The sequence below is a fragment of the Protopterus annectens genome, chromosome 14.part0 (genome assembly GCF_019279795.1).
Source record: "Protopterus annectens isolate FY-2018-M chromosome 14.part0, PAN1.0, whole genome shotgun sequence".
Taxonomy (NCBI): Eukaryota; Metazoa; Chordata; order Ceratodontiformes; family Protopteridae; genus Protopterus; species Protopterus annectens.
This window is the reverse complement of record NC_056748.1, coordinates 807,036,366-807,058,435: the sequence shown is the minus strand read 5'-3', so window position 1 is coordinate 807,058,435 and position 22,070 is coordinate 807,036,366. Positions and strand designations below refer to the sequence as shown.

General features: G+C 44.1%; 1 protein-coding gene across 1 annotated transcript in view; it reads left to right on the top strand.

Moving 5' to 3' along the window:
• Positions 1–22,070, top strand: part of ARL3 (ADP ribosylation factor like GTPase 3) — a 528,266-nt gene that overhangs the window by 193,772 nt on the left and 312,424 nt on the right. The window lies entirely within an intron of this gene.

Genomic DNA, 22,070 nt, shown 5'->3' with positions numbered 1-22,070 from the left:
AAAAAGGCAGATAGGATGTATAAAGGTCCTCAGTCTTTTAAACGTTTGTACATTTTTATCCCAAACCTGACCCAGCAGCTATAGTCTTAGTTGATCCCACTGATGCTAAGCATTTAATTCCAGTCATACTTTTTCTGATAAGGATGGGGAAGTTGATAGATAGGAGGGTAGTGTATACTTCTGCAGTTTTGATTTTCAGAATTTTGAATTTTCAGGCCCTTATGTTAAAGTTTATTCAGACAAGTTTTAAAGGTATGAGGAATCTTTTATGTGCTGTTTTCTTCTTGTGAGGACAAATCTGCTTTAAGTAACGTAGATGTTCTTTGTGTTTCACTGTTGCAGTCATCACATTTGGGTTATCTGCCTGCAGGTAGCCCTCAGCTGGCCTGAATACCAGAGTCTTCAGATTCCTGCGTCAGATGCTGTCTCCTCTTCAATGATGTCAGGTCGTCAGGGGTATAAAACATGCAGCGGACGCCATTACATCAGTCTTTCTTGCCGTGCAGTGCCCGAAGCAGAAGCAGTTCGCAAGTGCCGGTCGGTCGACTCCTGAAATTTACGTTTTCAAGTTTCAGATCCGAAGTCTTCAAAAAAAGATAAGTACCACGTTGGGGCTTCTTTTTCTTGCTCCAACCGATGTCCACAAAAGTTAACAATTGTCTTACCTGTGGAAAGCAAATGCCTCATAGAGATTTTCATTTGTACTGCATCCCCTGTTTAGGCCCAAACCACGACGTCCCTCGCTGTCGGCTTTGTGCCTTGTTCAACCCCCGAACTAATCATCGTCGGGATGTCTTTGCAGCCAGTTACTTTTGTACTCGGTCTTAGTACTCCAAAATGGCTTCGTTAAGCCATCCGACTACCTATCTTCCGAAAAAACATAAGGATAAAGACCGAGACAGACTGTATAGGTCCAAAACTGCCGACGATGCTTCCGTTAAGCTAGTCAGCAGTCCACCGGTACTCAGTGAGGCACTTTTGCAGCCCCTGATACCTGCTACTTCAGATTCACAGGCCTCTACTGAGACCCATTCGGAGTCCGGTATGCCGCGAGATGCTTCTTAGACTATGGAACCTGCAGATGTCTCTACCTTGGATGGGTCCAGAGCCGCTGTGCAGGCACCGGCTACTGAGGTTGTATTCAGGCCTACAGACTTGCATTTTAAACCGACGCCATAGCTTTCATCCAGGCCTAAAACCCGCATCACGCCTAGAAAACCGACGACCAAACCACAGGCTCAGGCCCATATGCCTAAAAAGCAAATGCTTAGAATGGCTGAAGACCTTATTACCATAATTAGGGGAAGCCAGCCTTCCCCCTCTAAGAGACCTAGAACTGATTTTCCTTTTGATTTTTCTGATCAGGAATCTGATATTTCTGCTCCTTCTGATTACCAGGATTTGCCCTTATCTACCTATGAGGATTCTGATGCAGAGGATTCCATTCCCTCTGCTTCCCCTCCAGAAGATTTTTCTTTCAGTGAAACCTTGCACACTCTTAGGGAGCATTTCCACTGGGAAAGCCAGGATTACTCTGAGTCCAAAAAGAGACTTAGGGAATTCTTACTCCTACCTCAACACAGGCCTTTAGCTGTCCCTCCTGTTCTGGACATTGTAGATGATGCTTTCTTGGAATCTAGCCTTTCCCCAGACACTTTACCTCCAGCTCCCAGAAAACCCTGATGGGTATTAGAGTACCTGACTCTCACAAGTTCCTCTTCAAGAATCCTTCTGCGGATCCAGAGACCATTTCCCAAGGACTAAAAGGCATTAAGGCTTCTGCTGCCAAAAATCCTACCCCTTCTGATAGAGATTCTAGAGCCTTAGACAGATTGGGTAAGAAGGTATGCACTTCTGCTACTTTGGCCATTAGGGCTTTAAATTGCCAGTTTCATATTTTAAAGTATCAGCAGCATGTTATGGGGCTACTTAAACAGAAAATGATGTTGATTAATGACTGTACCGAACACAAAGAATTACAGCATTTAATGCATTCTGCAGAACAAGTTTGTAAACATACTTTGCAATGTGGATGTTCATCGTGTTTCACTGTTGCAGTCATTACTCTTGGGTTATCCTGCTGGCAGGCTACCCTCAGTCGGCCAGAATTCCAAAGTCTAGATGTTCTTCATTCCACATTGCTGCAGTCCTAACTATTGGGTAGTCCGCTGTCCAGTCGGCCCGAATACCAAAGTATATGGCTGACGTCGGTCAAGGCGCATTAGACTGACGTCAGTACGTCAGGGTACTAATGCGCATGACCGACGTCATATCCTCAGTCTTTTTTGCCGCATGGTCCGATGCAGAAGCAGTTTTGCGAGTGCAGGTTGGCGTTCTGAAAGTTTCTGAAGTCAGAGTTTCAGACCGAATCAAAGTTGGCTAAGTACCCCGTTGGGGAATATTTTGTTTTTTTCTTGCCTCAGTATTTAACCGGATGTCAGAAAAGTGAATAACTGTATTTCTTGTGGGAAACAGATACCTCATAGGGATTACCATACTTTGTGTATACCTTGTTTAGGGCCTGAGCACGTCGTTGTTGGATGCCGCTCTTGTGCTAGATTTAACAAACGCACTATTAAGAGAAGGTTAGACTGTGCCAGGTTAGTTTTTGGGAAGCGTTGTAATTATAAAATGCCGCCGGATGCTCCGGCGCCGCTTCGCCAAAAGCGCAAGGACAAAGCAGCAAAGCCTAGAGTGGAAGAACCGACAGTCCCGGACGTCGGTTCTTTAGAAGGCTCAGTGGAGCCGGAGGTTCTGCCAGGAGTTTCTTTGGAGTCTCAGGGAGAGACTTTACTGTTACAGGATGTGTCCTCTCAGGAAGTAGGCCAGGCTGAAGGGGCTTCTCAGGTGGCTGTTCTTCCCTCTCTTCCTAAGGTGGTTAGGGCCTCCCTTCTGTTTCCAAGGCTTCTTTAAGAGGCAGGCCTAGTTTAGCTTCAGTGGGGGTTTCTCCGAGTGTTTCAGGGTCTTTGCCTAAGAAACATATGCTAAAAATGGCAGAGGATTTGATTACTATGATTAGAGGTTCTATGCCCCCTCCTGATAAGAGGCCTAGGGTGGAACCTGAGTTTGAGAGTTTTGAGCAATGTTCGGAGGCTTCTGAGTCTTCGGCTGAAGACTTGCAGGAGTATCCTCCTTATTCTGATTCTGATGTGGATGATTCTACTCCTTCAGCTTCTCCTCCTGAGGATTTTTCATTTTCAGAGACTCTGCATTCCATGAGGGAGCATTTTAAATGGGAAGGTCAAGATTTCTCTGATTCCAGGAAGAGGCTTAGGGAATTCTTGTTTTTGCCTCAGCATAGGCCTTTAGCTATACCTCCTGTTCTGAATGTGGTGGAAGATGTTTTTGCGGAGGCTTCCCTGAATCCTGATTCTTTGCCTCCTGCCCCAGTTAAACCGGATAGGTACTATAGGGTGCCTGAAGCTCATAAGTATCTTTTTAAGAGTCCTAGGGCAGACCCGGAAACTGTCTCTCAGGGGCCTAAAGGTGTGAAGGCTTCTGTTGTTAAAAATCCTGTTCCTCCTGATAAAGAGGCTAGGGCTTTGGATAGATGGGGAAAGAAAGTGTATACTTCTTCCACTTTAGCCATGAGGGCGTTGAATTGTCAGTTTCACATGTTAAAATATCAGAATTATCTCCTTTCACAATTGAAGTCTAAGGTGGATGCTCTGGCAGAAGGTATTGAGTGTAAAGAGTTGCAGGATTTAGTTCATGTGTCTGAACAGGTGGGTAAGCATTCCTTGCAGTGTGGTTTTGATGCTGTGCAGGCCTCCTCGAGGGTGGCTGCCACTGGTTCTGTTCTTCGTAGGCACGCCTGGTTGAGGGATCAGAATTTAGCTGAGCATGTTAAAACAAGGATTTTGGATGCTCCTTTACAGTCTGATGTGTTGTTTGGTTCGCCTGTGGAAGCAGTTTTAAAGAAAATGGAGGACAAGGCTAAGTCTATGCAAACTGTTAAGGATTTTTGCAGGTGCAGCCTCCAAGTTTAGTAGAAATTGGCCTACTAAGGGATGGACTTATCCTGCTTATGATTCCCAGTCTAGGGGTAGGTCTAGACGTGGTAGGGGCAGAGCTCAAGGTTCTTTTAGGCCTAGAACAGGGAGTTCACCTGCTCAGACTTCTGGTGAGGGCAGGGGTCAGTCCTTTCGTAAACAGACCCAATGACCTACCTTTTCAGCTGCCAGTACATTCTCGCCTGGCAGCACCTTTGGGAGGAAGGTTGGCTCTTTTCAAAGAAAATTGGGATTTAATTACCCAAGACAGGTGGGTTTTGGATATCATTCACCACGGTTACAGGTTTTATTTCCATACCTTGCCTCCTTTCAAAGGCATGCCAGACATTCCTCCTCTACAAAGAAAAGAGGCTCACAAGCAAATTTCTCTGTTGCTCCAAATAGGGGCCATTCAGCCAGTTCCTGTGCCAGAAAGGGGCCTAGGATTTTATTCTCGCCTGTTCCTAGTACCCAAGAAGGGGAACACGTGGAGACCAATTTTGGATTTATCTATCCTCAACACTTATCTGGACATTCCCAAGTTCAAAATGTTGACGTTACAACAGCTTTTACCTCTGCTGGGCAAAGATCACTGGATGGTAACTTTAGATCTCAAGGAAGCTTACCTTCATGTACCTATCAGACTAAGTTGCAGGAAGTATCTGCGTTTTCGAGCTGGAAATTCTCATTATCAGTTCTCTGCATTGCCCTTTGGCTTATCTACTGCGCCCAGAGTATTCACAAAGGTTCTGGCTCCAGTGATAGCTTACTTCAGGCTAAAAGGAATTCAAATCTATCCTTACTTGGATGACTGCCTGATTCTGGCTCCAGAAAAGGAAGACCTTTTACAGCATTTGGAATTTGTAATAGCAGTGCTAAGATGCCTAGGGTATTCTGTGAACGAAATAAAGTCCAGTCTAGTACCCTCTCAAGACATGTGCTTTCTGGGTGTGAGACTGAATACAGCAGCCCAGATGGCCTTTTTAACCCCGGACAAACAAAAGAATCTTTCCAGTTACTTCCATCAACTATCTCTTCAGTCCGGGCTGACTGCAAGGACAGTCCTTCAAGCCTTAGGGTTCATGGCATCTTGTATTCTGGTGCTTCCCAATGCCAAACTGCATATGAGGAAGCTGCAATGGTATCTCAAAAATGTATGGACACAGCACTGCCAGGATTTGGACACTGTCATTCAAATAATACCTTGCATTCAAAAGGAATTTTTGTGGTGGGCTCAGGAATGTCACCTAAACAAGGGACTCTCTGTGACCCGGCCAGAGGCGAGTCAGATTCTAACGACAGATGCCTCAGACATTGCTTGGGGAGCTCATCTAAATGGAAAGTGGATACAAGACATGTGGCCTGCCAGACTACAGCATCTACATATCAACATGAAGGAGATGTTAGCAGTCCAGTTTGCATTGATGGCTTTCAAGGAGTTACTTCTTCCAGGGCAGGTGTTGATTCTAACAGACAACACAACTGTCATGTGGTACATCAACAAACAAGGGGGAACACATTCTTACCCGTTGTGCAGGCAAGCAATGATTTTATGGGAGACTGCGCTCAGCTTGCAACTAACTCTTCAGGCAAGGTTTCTGCCGAGCACAGAACTCCTTAGCAGATGTGTTAAGCAGACAAATCATGGATCCCCACGAGTGGAAACTGGATCTTCATGTATTTCGAAAATTGACAGTGTCATGGGGAACTCCAGACATAGATCTGTTCGCTTCTCCACTAAACCACCAGCTGCCAAAGTTTTGCACAAAGAGGTTTCATCACACAGCCTGGAAAGTGGATGCTCTTTCTTTCAGTTGGAAAAATCTTCATGTGTATGCCTTTCCACCTCTGCCTCTTCTTCCAAAGGTGCTCCTAAAGGTCAGACAAGACCAGCCAAGGATGATTTTAATAGCTCCAGATTGGCCTCGGCAACACTGGTACCCATTACTGAGGAGTCTGGTAAGGAAGCCTCCATGGCCTTTACCTTTGATTCCACACCTGTTGTATCAGAGGGATGGTCACCTGCTCAATGTCAAGCTTCACTCTCTTCATCTAACAGCCTGGCATATTCTGTTTTGAAACACAGCAGGTCTCAACTTCCTCAACAAGTTTTAAATGTGATTATGGAAGCCAGAAGACCTAGTACAAGGAAAGTGTACGCAGAAAAATGGAAGAGATTTTTATTTTGGAGTGCAGCAAACAATTTGGAGATTTCTGAGCCTAATTTGAGTGTGGCTCTTCAATATCTTACTGAGTTATTGGACAAAGGTTTGTCTTTCTCTTCCATTAAGATTCATGCTGCAGCAATTTCAGCTCACTATGATTGTGACCCACCATTGTTTTCGCATCCTTTGTTCAAGCAATTTCTTAGAGGGGCAAAGAATATAAGACCCCCACGTAGAGCTCCTACTCCTGCTTGGGATCTCAATTTTGTGTTGGAGAAACTTACTCTACAACCTTTTGAGCCTGCGGCTACTGCTGAATTGAAATACTTGTCATGGAAGACTGCTTTTTTGTTGGCCATTACTTCTGCAAGAAGGGTTTCTGAATAGCAGGCCCTTATGGCGGTAGAGCCTTTTGTGATTTTTCATAAGGATAGGGTATCATTACGTACTAATCCTTCTTTTATGCCTAAGGTGGTTTCTAGTGTGGCTTTAAACCAAACTATTCATTTGCCTACTTTTTATGCAGATCCCCAAAATAAAGGGGAAAAGATTTTGCACACTTTAGATGTGCACAGGCAATTGCGTTATTATTTAAGCAGGACTAAGGATTTTAGGCAGTCTCAGCAATTGTTTGTTTCTTTTGCTTTGAGTTCTCAGGGCAAGCCTGTGTCAAAACAAACTATTTCTAAGTGGATTGGGTTTTGCATTGCGTTTTGTTATTCCCATCATGGCAAGGAGATTCCAGCTGGGATTAGGCCTCATTCCACTAGGGCTACTGCCACTTCAACTGCATTTCTAAGGGGGGTGGCAACTAAGGATATTTTGGAGGCAGCTACTTGGAGTTCAGTGCATACTTTCTCTAAGCATTATCACCTTCCTCTCTACTCTAAATCTAGGGCTGGTTTTGCCACAGCTGTTTTGCAAGGCATGTTGTCAGCTCCTGCTTCCTTATGATTTGCCAGCCTCCCTTACCTCTGCTTTGGGATTCTACCCAATAGTTAGGACTGCAGCAATGTGGAATGAAGAACATAGTACAGTTTTGTACCTACCATAAATGTAGATGTTCGAGGATCCACATTGCTGCAGTCCAATTTACCCTCCCTCCTTCCCCTCTGTGTTTAGGGGTGGTTGTGTAGGTGAGGTTATATTCTGGTAATTTTGTATATATTGTACATATTTTTGGTGCAGGTATGTTTGGAGTTTTTGGTTTTGGCCTTGTCTTTTTAGGGTCTTCTGACATCTGGGGCAAGAAAAGACTGAGGATATGACGTCGGTCATGCGCATTAGTACCCTGACGTACTGACGTCAGTCTAATGCGCCTTGACCGACGTCAGCCATATACTTTGGTATTCGGGCCGACTGGACAGCGGACTACCCAATAGTTAGGACTGCAGCAATGTGGATCCTCGAACATCTACATTTATGGTAGGTACAAAACTGTACTTTCTGGCGTTGGTTGCTGTCGCCTCTTCCCTGACGTCAGTGCGCCAGGGGTATAAAAGATGCAGCCGACGCCATTTTCTTCAGTCTTTCTTGCTGCGCGGTGCCTGAAGCAAAAGTAGTTCGCAAGTGCCGGTTGGCCGACTTCTGAGATTTTCAAATTTGAATTTCAGAACCGAAGTCTTCATTAAAGCTAAGTACCCCATTGGAGAAACTTTTTTCTTGCTCCAGACCGATGTCAGAAAAAGTTAACAATTGTATTTCTTGTGGGAAGCAAATACCTCATAAGGATTTTCACTCTTACTGTATTCCTTGCCTGGGCCCTGATCACAACGTTGCTAGCTGTCGGTTTTGTGCTACATTTAACCAATGCACTATCAAGCATCGGTTCAATTTTGCATTTCATTACTTTGGTCAAAGATTTGATTATATAATGCCGTTGGACCAGCCGACAACTGGAGTTTACAAAAAACGCAAGGACAAGGATAGGCATCCGAGGTCCAAAACCCACGACGAAGCCTCTGTTAGGTACCAGATGCTGGTTCTCAGTGAGGTGCTTTCGCAGCCCCTGGCGCCCGCTACCGACTCCCACGTGGAGCCGACTGGGCCTCTAGATACTCAAGGTATTGGACACTCGGAAAACAGTCCCTCAGATGGGTCTGAAGCCGCTGAGCAGGCATCTGCTTCTGAGGGTGTCTTTAGACCTACACAACTGTATGTTAAGTCATCTTCAGCTTCAAAGACTAAAGCAGCTCTAAAGACAAAGAAACAAGTACAGCATTCTCATACTCAGACATCCATGCCTAAAAAACAGATGCTCAAAATGGCCAAAGACCTAATTACTTTGATCAGGGGCTTCCATCCCCCTCCTGATAAGAGGCCTAGGCAAGAGACAGAGTATGATTCTTCTGATCAGGTATCTATTTCCTCTGATTCCTCTTCTGAGCAGGATTACTCCATGCTTCCCTATGAGGATTCTGATGCTGAAGAATCCATTCCTTCAGCCTCTCCTCCTGAGGATTATTCTTTTGGGGAAACCCTATATACTATGGGGGAGCATTTCCACTGGGAGAGCCAAGATTATTCTGAATCTAAGAAAAGGCTCAGACTTTTTGCTACTTCCTCAGCACAGACCCCTTGCTATTCCCCCTGTTCTAGACATTGTCGATGATGTATTTTCAGAGTCCGGCCTGTCCCCTGACTCTTTACCCCCTGCACCTGCTAAGCCAGACAGATACTACAGGGTCCCGGATTCTCATAAATTCCTATACAAGAACCCCACTGCTGACCCAGAAACTATATCTCAGGGTCCTAAAGGGGTTAAAGTTTCCACTGCAAAAAAAACTGTCCCCTCTGATAGGGATTCTAGGGCTCTAGACAGATGGGGGAAAAAAGTCTACACTTCTGCTACCCTGGCTGTAAGGGCTTTAAATTGTCAGTTTCATATGCTTAAATATCAGCAATATTTAATGTCACTGCTTAAACAGAAATTGTTGACAAAATACTGAATGTTCAGAGAACAAAGAATTGCAGGATTTATTTCATGCAACTGAACAAGTGGGAAAGCATACTTTGCAATGTGGTTATGATTCATTGGAGGCCTCTTGCAGGGCCGCTTTTACAGGTTCTGTTATTAGAAGGCACGCTTGGTTAAAGGAACATAATCTGCCTGATCATGTTAAAGCAAAATTATTAGATGCACTATTACAGCATGATACTTTGTTTGGTACTAAAGCAGAAGAGGTGTTGAAAAAAATGGAGAATAAAGAAAATCCATGCAGACAGTCAAGGCTTTCTTACAGGTACAGCCACCCAGGTTTAGCAGGAACTGGCCTTCTAAAAATTGGTCCTTTCCAGTGTCAAACAGACCACAAAGAGGCAAATACAGGCGTCCCAGAGGCAGATCTCAGCCCCAAGGCTCATACAGGCCTAAACAATGGGGTGCTCCTACCTCCAAAAGCGGAGAAGACAAATCACAACCTTACAGGAAATGGTCCCAATGACTTTCCTCTACCAGATCCAAGCATTTTTCTTTTGACAGCCCCCTTAGGGGGGAAAACTAGCACTTTTTTCATCAAATTGGCAAATGGTTACCCAAGACAAATGGGTCCTAAACATAGTGTCCCAAGGCTACAAGTTCCATTTTCACACTCTACCAAGGTCAAAGAGCATGCCAAACCTGCCACACAATCAATGGGCAGAGGCACAAAAACAAATTACAGCCCTCAGGGACATGAGGGCCATTCAGCAAGTACCACAACAAGAGCAGGGGCAAGGATTTTACTCCAGACTTTTCCTAGTACCCAGAAAGGACAAAACCTGGAGACCAATACTGGACCTGTCTATACTAAATACGTTTCTGGAAGTTCCAAAATTCAAGATGTTGACTCTACAGCAGCTACTGCCCATGCTGGGCAAGAGGGCTTGGCTCGTAACTTTGGACCTAAAAGAGGCATACCTGCATGTCCCAATCAGACAGTCTTGCAGAAGATACCTCAGATTCATAGCTGGCTCAGTGCATTACCAATTCTCTGCACTGTGCTTTGGCTTATCTACTGCGCCCAGGGTCTTCACAAAATGCCTGGCACCAGTAATTGCGTTTTGCAGCCAAAAAGGAATTCAAATATATCCCTACTTGGACGACTGCCTAATTCAAGCAGAGAACAAAGACATTCTTCTAAAGCATCTGGCATTTATAAAAAGATTACTAATTGGCCTAGGGTACACAGTAAACAAAAATAAATCAAAACTAGTGCCCTCTCAAGAGATAATATTCCTGGGTGCAAGCTTAAATACAACTACCCAGATGCCTTATCTCACGCCAGACAAGCAAAAGCAACTGACTACTTACTTCAAGAAATTGGCAACAAAAACCCACTTATCTGCAAGGAAAAATCCTGCAGGCCTTGCGTTTCATGGCATCCTGCATACTGCTAATTCCATATGCCAGACTGCATATGAGGAAACTACAATGGTATCTAAAAAGTGTTTGGACTCAGCACTGCCACAGCCTGGAGACAGTAATTGCACTCATTCCCTGCCTACAACAGGAGTTTCGATGGTGGGCAGAAGCCTGTCACCACAACAAGGGTCTGCCATTCAGTTTACCCACAGCCAGACAGACACTGACAACGGATGCATCAGATTATGCCTGGGGGGGCACATATGGCAGGAAAATGTATTCAGGGCACATGGCCTGCAAACCAGATGCATCTTCACATCAATCAAAAAGAGATGCTAGCTGTTCAAAATGCCCTGTCAGCTTTCAAGGCCCTGCTTCATCCAGGACAGTTGCTGATAAAGACAGACAACACTACGGTCATGTGGTACATAAACAAGCAGGGAGGTACACATTCTTACCCCCTCTGCAGACAAGCAATGAACTTATGGGACACAGCATTGGCTTTTCAAGTTCACCTGCAAGCACAATTCCTGCTAGGAAAAACAAATACTCTGGCAGACGAACTAAGCAGAAACCTCATGGATCCCCACGAATGGAAACTGGATCCACAAGTCTTCAGCATGATAATAATGAAATGGGGATGCCCAGACATAGATCTATTTGCCTCCCGTCACAACTGCCAATTGCAGAGATTTTGCACAAGGATTTATCCCAAGCAAGCATGGAAAGTGGATGCCCTGTCATTCAACTGGAAAAATCTAACAGTATATGCTTTTCCCCCACTGCCTCTCCTTCCCAGAGTACTCCTAAAGATCAGACAAGAAAAGCCAAAAATTATACTTATTGCACCAGACTGGCCACGCCAGCACTGGTACCCAATCCTAAAGAGCTTGTCTCAAGGTCCAGCATGGATATTGTCTCAAACTTCTCACTGCTGACCCAACAAAACAATCCGATCCTGCAAAGCCTACTCAGGACCTTAAATCTGGCTGCATGGCGGGTAATGTAGCCATTCAGAACACTCCTCTTTCAAAAGCTGTTATGGATGTTATCTTGGAGGCCAGGAGGCCCAGTACCAGAAAATCTTATGCAGAAAAATGGAAGAGATTCTGTGCTCGGAACCAGGAACAAGGCATTAACACGTGTGTACCAAATATCCCTCAGATTTTACAATACCTAACTGAGATGCCGAACAAAAGCCTTTCTTTCTTATCAATTAAGATTCATGCCTCTGCCATTTCAGCCCATTACAATACGGAACCACCTATATTTTCTCATGCTTTAATAAGGCAGTACCTCAGAGGGGCCAAAAACATTAGGCCTCCAAGGAGAGCACCAATTCCGGCCTGGGACCTCAATTATGTTTTGGAAAAACTCACATTGCCTCCTTTCAAGCCAGCATCAACAGCAGATATAAAATTCTTATCCTGGAAAACAGCTCTGCTCCTAGCAATAACCTCTGCAAGGTGAATCTCGGAGTTACAAGCACTCATGGCTGTGGAACCTTTCATCATTTTTCATCCAGACAAGGTTTCTCTGAGGGACAAACACTACATTTATGCCTAAGGTGGTGTCCAGTGTGGCCCTCAATCAAACCATTCACTTGCCTACCTTTTACCCAAATCCACAGAACAAGGGTGAGAAAAGTCTGCATTCTTTGGACATACACAGGCAGTTACACTTCTACTTGGACAGAACTAAAGCTTTCAGAAAGACTGCGCAACTTTTAGTTTCATATGCTGCAGGATCACAAGGAAAGGCTATCTCAAAACAGACCATTTCTAAATGGATAGGCCATTGCATCCGTTTCTGCTATTTTCAACATGGCAAATCAGTGCCTAAGGGCATTAGGCCTCATTCAACCAGAGTAGCAGCCACTTCAGCAGCCTTCTTCAGAGGAGTACCAACCAAAGATATCTTAGAGGCTGCAACTTGGGGTTCAGTGCACACCTTTACAAAGCACTACCACTTGCGTCGTTACTCTTAAGTCCAGAGCAGGCTTTGCCACTGCAGTTCTACAAGGCCTCATAGCCTCTCCTAATCCTATTTAGCCCAGCCACCCATCCTCAGCTTTGGGATTCTACCCAAGAGTAATGACTGCAACAGTGAAACACGATGAACATAGTACAGTTGTGTACCTACTATAAATGTAGATGTTCAAGTGTATTCACTGTTGCAGTCCAGGTTACCCACCCACCATCCCCCTTTTCTTTGCTGGGACTTATCTGCACTTCTCTATCCTATACAACCTTTTTGGTGTATTTGCTTGTAGATGAAGGAAATGTTATTTTTGTGCATGCATTTCTTATTGGCATATTTTTCAGCCTACCAGTTTGGGGGCACCTGACATCTGGGGTAAGAAAAACAGAAGTAAATGGCGTTGGCTGCATCTTTTATACCCCTGGTGCACTGACGTCAGGGAAGAGGTGACAGCAACCGACGCCAGACCTAGACTTTGGAATTCTGGTCGACTGACGGTAGCCTGCCAGCAGGATAACCCAAGAGTAATGACTGCAACTGTGAATACACTCAAACATCTACATTTATGGTAGGTACACAACTGTACTTTTTGATGCTTTAGAAGCATCTTGCAGGGCTGCTGTAACTGGGACTGTACCTAGAAGGCATGCTTAGCTTAAAGAACAAAACTTGCCAAATCATGTAAAAGCTAAATTACTGGATGCTCCCTTACACCAAGACCGCCTTTTTGGCAACAAAGCAGAAGTCCTCAAAAGGATGGAGGAAAAAGCTAAATCTATGCAAACTGTTAAAGATTTCCTACAAGTACAGCCTCCCAGATTCAATAGGCATTGGCTTTCAAAGAACTGGTCCTTTCCAGTCCCTTCCAGACCTTTTCAGTCCAAACCCAGGAACAGCAGACCTAGGCTACTGTCTCAGGCTACAGACAGATGTAAGCAGTGGGGGGCTCCCACTTCCAAGGCAGGGAGTAGTAAGCCACCCCCTTACAGAAAAATGGTACAATGACTTAACCTTAACCCTTCGAAGCCCTGCTCTACTACCTGCTCCCTTAGGAGGAAAGCTCGCCCTGCATGCAAAAAACTGGGAACTTATTACCCAGGACAAATGGGTTTTGGACATAGTTTCCCAAGGATACAGATTTCACTTCCACACCCTACCAACCCCAAATGGTTGGCCAGACTTACCCCCAAATCAATAGGCGGAGGCCCAACAGCATGTTCTCTCTTCTCAATATCAGGGCTATTCAGCCTGTCCTAGCAGAACGAAGGGGACAAGGTTTTTATTCAAGACTTTTTCTGGTGCCCAGAAAAGACAACTCCTGGCGTCCTATCCTGGACCTCTCTATTCTCAACACCTTTCTGGTAGTTCCAAAATTCATAATGCTAACTCTGCAACAGCTTCTTCCCATGCTAGCCAAGGATGCCTAGCTGGCAGCCCTAGACTTAAAGGAAGCTTACCTGCACATCCCTGTAAGGGAATCGTGCAGGAAATACATACGCTTCAGGGCAGGCTCCATGCACTGTCAGTTCTCTGCACTTCTCTTTGGCTTATCTGCTGCGCTCAGGGTATTCACAAAGTATCTAGCTCCAGCCATTGCATTTTTCAGGCAGAGAAATATTCAAATTTACCCATACTTGGATGATTGTCTGATTCAGGCAGAAAGCCAGGACTTGCTGTTACAACTCCTGGTATTCGTAAAGAAACTTCTAACCTCACTGGGGTACACCATCAATGAAAAGAAATCTCACCTAGGACCCTGCCAACAGATTGTATTTCTGGGAGCAAGCTTGAACACATCTTCCCAGATGGCATTCCTCACTCTGGAGAAAAAAAGTTTGATAGCCTAAAACCCCAGCTATCTGCAAGGAAAATACTGCAAGCGCTGGGGTTCATGGCCTGTTGCATTTTACTAATTCCATATGCGAGACTGCATATGAGGAAACTCCAATGGTATCTAAAAAGCCTATGGTGTCAACATTCTCAGGACCTGGAAACAATGATTTCTATCATTCCTTGTATCAAGACAGAGTTCCTTTGGTGGGCAGAGGCCTGTTACCACAACAAGGGACTTCCTTTCACTCTACCTCCTGCTACCCAAACCCTAACAACAGACGCATCAGACTATGCATGGGGAGCTCACATGGCAGGGCAGTGCATTCAGGCAAATGGACCCCGAGACAGATGCACCTGCATATCAATCAAAAAGAAACGTTAGCTGTACAGAATGCTCTGACAGCCTTCAAAGACCGTATTCTTCCAGGACAACTATTGGTAAAGACGGACAGCACCACAGTTATGTGGTACATAAACAAGCCGGGGGGAACCCATTCATACCCTCTCTGCAGACTAGCCATGGCTCTGTGGAACACGGCCTTGAGCTACCACGTACACCTGCAAGCTCATTTCCTGCCAGGCAAACTAAATTCACTGGCAGATGACTTAAGCAGAAATCTCATGGACCCACATGAATGGAAAGTAGAACCCAAAATATTCAACCTCTTGAGGAACAAATGGGGGACTCCAGAGGTAGACCTATTTGCCTCCCCTCAGAACTACCAATTGCACAAATTCTGCACAAGAACTACCCACAGCCAAACTTGGAAAGTGGATGCTTTGTCCTTTTACCTAGGAAAGCCTCTGAGTTTATGCCTTTCTCCTCTGCTTCTCCTTTTGAAGGTTCTACTAAAGGTCAAACAGGACAAGCCAAGGACAATACTGATTGCACCAGACTGGCCACGTCAGCACTGGTACCCCCCCCCCCCCTTCTGCAGTATGACACTGCTAAAACCATGGCACCTGCCTCAGACCCCTTCCCTGCTGTCCCAGCAGGCAGGCAGATTCTGCACCCTCAGCTTCAAACTATGAACCTTGAAGCCTGTCTTATCCCTTGAGCTCTTCCTTAACATCCCTCAGTAAGCAAGTACTGGATGTCATTCTGGAGGCAAGGAGGCCTAGTACTAGAAAGTCCTATGCTGAAAAGTGGAAAACATACTGCTCCTGGAGCCTGGCTGAGGGGATGGGCACAACGGTGCCCAACTTGCCTCATATTCTACAGTATTTAACAGAAATGCTCCACAGGGGCCTATCCTTCTCATCAATTAAAATTCATGTCTCTGCCATTTCAGCGCATTATAATACTGAGTCAGCCCTCTTCTCTCTCCCCTTGCTAAAGCAATTCCTTAGAGGGGCCAAAAATTTAAGACCCCCCCCCAGGAGAGCTCCCACTCCAGCCTGGGACCTTAATTTTGTATTGGAAAAGCTCACTCTTCTCCCCTTTGAACCAGCTGCTACAGCAGAGTTGAAATTACTTTCTTGGAAAACAGCCTTCCTTCTAGCCATCACTTCAGCAAGAAGAGTGTCTGAATTACAGGCCCTCATGGCAGTGGAACCCTTCATTATCTTCCATGCGGACAGGGTTTCCCTCGGGACTAATCCTTCTTTTATGCCCAAGGTGGTGTCTTCTGTGGATCTAAATCAGTCCATTCATTTGCCTACTTTTTTCCCTAATCCACAAAACAAAGTGGAATGAATACTGCACTCTCTGGATGTGCACAGACAACTTAGATTCCATTTGGACAGGACTAAGCCTACCAGAAAATCTGAGCAGCTACTAGTTAGCTTTGCTGCAGGGGCAGAGGGAAAGGCCATTTCAAAGCAAACCATTTCAAAATGGATAGCCCATTGCATTCATTTCTGCTACAAGCACCATGGAAAAACTACCCCACAGGGGATAATATCACATTCCACCAGGGCTACATTTACCTCTGCGGCATTTTTCAGAGGTGTCCCTACCAGGGACATCCCTGAAGCTGCCACCTGGAGCTCTGTATATACCTTCACCAAGCATTACCATTTGCCTATCTTTTCTAAATCCAGAGCTGGACTTGCCACTTGAGTCTTGCAGGGATTAATAGCTGGCGCTAATGCTCTTTAACTTCCTCCTTCCTTCCTTAGCTTTGGGAATCAACCCAAATGTGATGACTGCAACAGTGAAACATGAAGAACATAGGACAGTTGTGTACACTTACTATAAATATAGATGCTCGAGTGTATTCACAGTTGCAGTCCTAGTTACCCTTCCTCCAGCCCCCTGACTTCTCTGCGCTCCACCTCCCCTTCTGGTTGGTATATTTATTTTTTCTTGTGTATTTGCTTTTTGATGGAGGTTTACCATACCATTTAATTGCTTCCTATTGTGGGGGCACCTGACAGCTGGGGCAAGAAAAACTGATGTAATGGCATCGGCTGCATGTTTTATACCCCTGACAATCTGACGTCATGGAAGAGGAGACAGCATCCGATGCAGGAATCCAAAGACTCTGGTATTCAGGCCAGCTTAGGGCTACCAGCAGGCAGATAACCCAAATGTGATGACTGCAACAGTGAATACACTCGAACATCTACATTTATGATAAGTGTACACAACTGTACTTTTCTTGTGTTGCACAAGTCACTGCTCATTGTTTGCAGTGCGTGTGTGTGTATGACTCTGATACTTCGTCTAAGGCTATGGCCACTAGTACAACTGTTTTATTGAGATCTGCATGGCGATATTCTCAGAACCTTCCAGATGATTATGAAAATGAGATTTTAAATTCTCCCTTCAATTGAGATTTAGTGTTTGACCCCTCTGCTGCAGAGGTTATCAAAGCGTATGATGAAGGGTGCAGGCTGATCCATGGAATCTCGAAGATATTTCATCCCTCCTTTTCCAAATTGTCCAAGGGATTTTCTTTCTCCTAGCTCAGATGTTCACCAAAAAAAAAAAAAAACAATAAACAATCTCAATAGAATTTAATTCAACAGACATTTAAGAAGAAATGGCAAGGGGGTTCCACAGAGAAGTCTCAAACCTCCCAAAACCAAGGACAGTCCAATGAGTCTGAATGACTGTTCAAGAGGTCTTGTGACCCAGTCCCAATCTGGGCCTTTTTTTTCTTCCAGAAAGTCTGAATCTCCATTTCCTCTTTGGCATCAGATTGTTTCAGACAAATGGGTTCTGAAAAAGCATTTATCAAGGTTACAGTTGGCAGTGGGATGCCATTCCTCCCTTCTTGGAGGTCCTTCCACATTCTCCAGATCAGACTGTTTTGCTTTTATGTGTTTTTCATCATATGCTGTTGCAAGGAATGATAGAACCAGTTCCTCCTCCCCAGATGGGGAAGGGATTTTATTCAAGGATGTTCCTGGTGCCAAAGGAAGAAAATACTTGGAGACCATTTCTGAATATCTTTTTCTCAAACCTGTTTGAGATGGTGTCCAAGTTCAAAATGTTGTCACTTCACAACTGGTTACCTTCTCTTTCAAGTTTCCTTGTAATACTAGACATAAAAGGTGTTTATAACATCCCTATTCATCCAGATATCAGGCATTTCTTAAGGGTTTGTATGTCTGGATCAGATTATCAATTCTCTGCCTTACCCTTTAGACTACCCACTGCACCAAGAATGTTCACAAAATGCCTAGGCATCTGCATTTTCTATATTTGGACAACATGCTTATCTTTAGAGAGTCTTTTTCAGAGTGTCAGGAATCTTTCTGTTGGGTGAGAGAGAGCTCTTACACAAGGTGGGATTCCAACAGAACATTCAAAAGTCTTTCTGGACTCCCTCACATAGGATTGTGTTCCTGGAATGTCAGACACCTTAGTTCAAAGAGCTTTTCTTCAACAGGAAAAAATATTGATCTTTATTTACATCTATTTCTAAGGTTTTCTACTCCGATTTCGGTCCCTGCAAGGGAATGTCTCAGGATTTTGAGTCTCCTGGCATCTATGATTCTCATGTTACCCCTGGCAAAACTCCACACAAGATGGATAAATGAGATGAGTGGTACCTGAAATATCTTGATTCCAGCATCAACACCCTTTATCTTTTCATATCCCTAGGTCCCCTCCCCCTTTTCCAAAGCAGTCAGTCATCCCAGATACTTCAGACTGTGCTTGGGGAGCAGTTTCAGAAAGGATAAAAGTGCAGGGGATGTGGGGCACAGAGGACAAACTGAAGCTCATAAATATCAAGGAGATGAGTGCCATGATCAAGGCAGTCAACTCTCTGAACCATCTTTGGTCCCCAGGACCTCTTCAGGTAGTTACAGACAACACCAAAGTATTGTAGTACATCAACAAGCAAGGGGTAACCAGGTCATGCCCCCCCCCCCTGCACACTAGCCAAGTTAGCTTTAAATGTATCACCACAAGTGAAAGCAAATAGATGAAATACGACCAGCCAGATTCCACAGTAAATTTATTGTACAATAAAACACAAAAATATCTCTCTGATGTCTCTGCTAAAAAAACCTTCAAGGAGTAAAGAAACATCATAAAAGAACTTGCCTAAAAGTTAGCTTGGAATGTAGCTTCACAGCACAATCTCTCTCTACCAGCATCCAGCATTCCATCAGAGCAAAATTGTGTAACAGATAAGCTGAGCAGGACCAGAGCAGACTCTTATGAATAGAAACAACATGATGGGATCTTCCAAGATTTGATCCATTTGTGAGAAGTTCCTCAGATACACCTCTTCACTTTCTGTCTGAACAATCAAACTGGCAAAATTCTGTTCCAGAACTCCATGCAAGAAAGCCTGGAAGTCAGATTAATTTTCTTTTCTTTGGGTGAAATGTTCCTTTATGCCTTTCTCCTCTTTCTACTAACATCCAGGGAACCTCTGAGGATTCAGTAGTCCCCCAAGATCTTTGTAGTGACTCTCTTCTGGCCCAGGCAGATGTGGTCCTCCTTTCTTTTGGAAATTGCTGCTGGCAATTACCACAAGCTTCTTCAAAGAGTGGATCTACTCGCACAAGAACAGGGGGTGTTTGATACACCCTGACATCAGTCATATTCAGTGAACTGCCTGGATGATAAGCTCTTAATTCCTTTTAACCACCTGTTTTCTGAGGATATGCAGTAGGTATTAACAGATGCATGATTTTCTAGTAGCAGGATTTCTTGTATTTGCAAATGGAAAAGGTTTTCTTGTTGGTGCCAACAACATAACCACCACCCATTGGGGACTAGTTGTTCTCTGGATTTACAATATTTGTGCAAGTTACTATTCTGTGGCCTTTCTTATTTATCTGTCAAGGTTCATTTGTTAGCCGTTTCAGTATGAATGCCCATGGATCATCCTCTTTCAGTGCAGTCTCGTGTCAAGATGTTCTTAAAAGGGGGTTTGCATAAGAGGCCTCCAAGAATACTGCTTTCCCCTCCTTGGGATCATGTTTTTGTGCTAGAGAAGCTAACTCTTGCTCCATTTGAGCCAGCTAATCAGGCTAAGTTGAGAGGTTCTTAACATAGAAAACAATTTTACCGATTGCTCTGACCTCTGTAAAAAAGGGTATCGGAGTTGCATGCTGTTGTGGTGAGTCAACCTTCTTCTCATTTTCCATAGTAACAGGGTTTCCTTGGTAAGTAATCCTCCTTTTATGTCTAAAGTTGTATCCAAATTTACTTTAATCCAAAATATGCATATCCCCGTTTTCTTTCCTAAACTTAAAAATGTGGGAGAAAGGATCCTGCATACTGTGCATATCCACAGACAACTCTGGTGCTATCTTGACAGAACTAATTATGTCTGATCAATTGTTCATTTCTTGTGAAGGTGAGAAGGGGGCAACCTGTGTCAAAACAGACTATTTCAGAATTACTGTAGTTTGACACATCAGTAAATTGGGGGGGGGCTCATTTATATCCCCTCTTTAGGAGATCACAAGAGTTTGAGAATGGGCTTTTGTAACTAGACACTTTCAAATTGCCAACCACACCTCTAGCCAAACCAGCTTGTTAGCAGACAGGCTCAGCCTCTGTTTGCTGATATCTCTCAAGTGGTTGTTCAGTACATCAGTAGACAGAAAACTGTTCAAGTGTTGGTGAAGTCTTGGTACAAATATTTGCACCCCTAACCAACTCCAAATGCAGCAGTTTCTTTTCTCTTGTTCCACCCTCTGGAGGCTGTTCCAGAGATGCATTCAGAGTGGCTCTTGGGTCTCCTTTATGCTTTTCCCATTTCCTCTTATTCCCAAGTCCTCAGAGAAAGCAAAATTGTTCATATCTAAAGTTAGTGTGATAGCCTCATATTGGCAGCAGCAAATATGATTCTTTCTGCCGTGGCCTTGCAACATGGACATGCATCTGTGTCTGATGACATCCAGAATGCAGTTTTCCACCTGTCCAGTATTCCTCACCTGGATCTCCACTACCTTCTTCTGTTTGACATCTCCACTTCTAATGACAGGTAGGAGCCATGCATATCCAGACTGGGTGGTCCATCTCCTGCTCTGCGGTCCAAAACCAGTTGAAGTACACCTGGGAGGAAGTGGATGAGAATTTTTATAATGGCTCTGAATACTGAATAGGGGCATTGACCTTCTTCATGGCCCCAGTTCCAGTAGTCCTAGTTTGTTTTATTTATTTATTTAGCATTTTGACTCTGGGCTTATTCTTGTTCATTTGTATGCTGTATTAGACTTTCACTAATGGCCTAACTCTCTTTTGTGAGCTTCCCTTAAACTGCGCAAAACCATTCTCTTGAGTACTTTTTTCCTGTAGCCCCATCCGAATGACCCTGAACTTCTGTGGGATTTGTATTTTTGTGCTTGAGAATTTAACAAAATCCCCATTTGAATCTGTTTTCTCAACAGATGTAAAGTTAATTTCTTGGAAATTCTTATTCTTAGTAGCTGTTTCTCAAGGAGGATTTCTGAGCTTCTGATAGCTGCTAATTCTCCCTATTGTGCTCTGCAAAGATAGGAGTATTCACAAGGATTAATCCATCTTTTAGCTAAAGGTTGCCACTAATTAAAGTTTGACTGAATCAGTTGGCTTGCCAGTGTTCCTATAATTTTCTAACAGTGCAAGTATATATATCTTGCATACTGTGGATTTCCACTGGCAATTTTGATTTTAGTTGGGTAAATCCAAATCTTTTCAGAAAGGTCCACAATTGTTTGTGCCCTTTTCCGAAGAATATTTGAATTAGAAAGTGTATAAATTATTTTTATCCAAATGTCTGATTGTATGAAGTTTTACATTGTAAGATACCGTGGTCCTTGCTACAGGTAGCCAAGGCACATTCTGGTACAATTAATGACTTCCCAGGCCTTTTTTCAGGAACACAGCCTTGGATGATATTTGCACTGTGGGCACTTAGATATCAGTGTAAATGTTTGCAAAAGTTTGCAAGCTGAATGGAATCTCTAGAATAGACCTGCCATTGGAGACTCCATATATTGAGGAGTTCTTCCATAAGGATTCACCTCGGAAGATTAACGTGGAACTCGGACCTTAAGGTAAAAGAAATGGAAGACTAATCCCATGTGCAAAAGTTACATGCTTAATATACAATAGGTCTGGATTGGCAATGTCTGTCCGTTTAGCCAGACCTATATTTTGTCTCCCTTCAATTGACCTAACAGATCTTTTGACCTCAGCCAGTGTGTATGTTCTTGTGTACTGGGTGCTGGCTGTTTGTACAGCTTTATGCAGGCCTCCGAGTTCTGGAGTAGAGTCCTAGGCAGTATAGCATTATGGGACTTTAGTCCTATGGGTAAAAGTAATGGAATTGCTAATCTAGCTTTGTCATTATGGTAAGT